The sequence below is a fragment of the Elephantulus edwardii genome, unplaced genomic scaffold (genome assembly GCF_000299155.1).
Source record: "Elephantulus edwardii isolate Elephantulus edwardi_28Jun2011 unplaced genomic scaffold, EleEdw1.0 scaffold00002, whole genome shotgun sequence".
Classification (NCBI taxonomy): Eukaryota; Metazoa; Chordata; class Mammalia; order Macroscelidea; family Macroscelididae; genus Elephantulus; species Elephantulus edwardii.
This window is the reverse complement of record NW_006399752.1, coordinates 13093116-13094619: the sequence shown is the minus strand read 5'-3', so window position 1 is coordinate 13094619 and position 1504 is coordinate 13093116.

The window sequence follows — 1504 nt, the reverse complement described above, 5'->3', positions numbered from 1 at the left end:
ATCTTAATCTTATTGATTGATGGGAAATACAGATGATATAAAATGAATGAGCAATCTACTTTAAGAAACACTGGACAGCTTGCTCCATGAAGGAACAAGTGGCCTGGCCCCAATTCACAAATTGATTTGGGTATGTTAAAATCAAATACGCTGAATCCTTACGATAAGAGTGAGTTTTTATAATAGATCTCTAAAATTTGAACTTCAAATTAAACTCCCTACTTATAAAGAAAGGTATTTGCTATGATCTCACAGTCAGCTATGTATTTGCTGATGTCAGGGTATCTTCCAACCCAGAGAAGAAAGAGAACAGCTCTGCTTTATTTATTTCATCTGAAGACAAAGATTCTTAACACTAGGCAGATTGGAAACACTTCTCCTAAAAGAGTATTCTGGACAAATTACATGAATCATTCATTTAAAAAAAAACAACAAGATTTGGATCAAATCGTTTAAGCAGCTAACCTTTATAAAATGTGAAACAAAATTCTGCTCTTGAAGTTTTTGCCTATGGTATCTGAACAGAATGGCAGTAATGTTAATTCTTGACTATTCTTTCTTCATTAGTTTGATTATTGTATATGGAAGGCCTTCCTACATTCCACCTCTCCTCCCCCCTCAAAAAAAAAACACCTTACTGTGATAATCTATAACAAAATAGTGTCCATTATTATGGGTATAGTTGGACAGCATGAATATATTCACTATATTAAACAACCAAAACTGCTTTATTGATTTCCGTTTTTCATCATTGTTAAGAACAACAACAACTCAAGTAACCCTGGGGGTACAGTGGCTGAGGGCTAGGCAACTAACTAAAATGTTGGCAGTTAGAATCCACCCAGCCACTGTGGGAGAAGGGACTGGCAGTCTGCTTCTACAAGAACATAGCTGAGGAAACTCAATGGGGTGGTTTTGCTCTGTCATATGGGTTCAAAATTGATTTGACAGAATCTAACAATGACAACAGAATCTCAATGACCTTTAAATGAGTAAGCTATCCTTTTCTCCCTAACAACCCTCCTTTAACCACGAATAAATTTTGGACTGTATGTATTTTCCCATTTACTTTTATAATCTAAGTAACTCAGCCACAAAATACAACCCTGCACTGGTGTTTTATGCTTTCGGGACATTTTAGAGTTGGTAGTATGACTCCTTATCCATTAGGCCACCAGTACAATTAGATTTTTGTAAGACGAGGAGGTGGGGAATTATATGTGAAAATATAGTCTAATGTATTCTCAGAATAGCATTTTGAAGAGAGGTTCTAGGAGGATGAACAATAAAGTCATTTACACTTGACTTTTCCAAGCTGAGCACTCAAATGTGCAAAATGCCATTTCCAGCCACCTTGATTATATTTTCTTTTCTACATAATCATGCCCTATTTTGAGATTAAAGTTAAAAAAAGTTTTCTGGCTCTAAGTGTATTCTTTTTTTTTTTTTTTTTTTTTTTTCCCCCATTCCCCATTTGGTTTTGTTGTTGTGTGTGTGTTTCTTT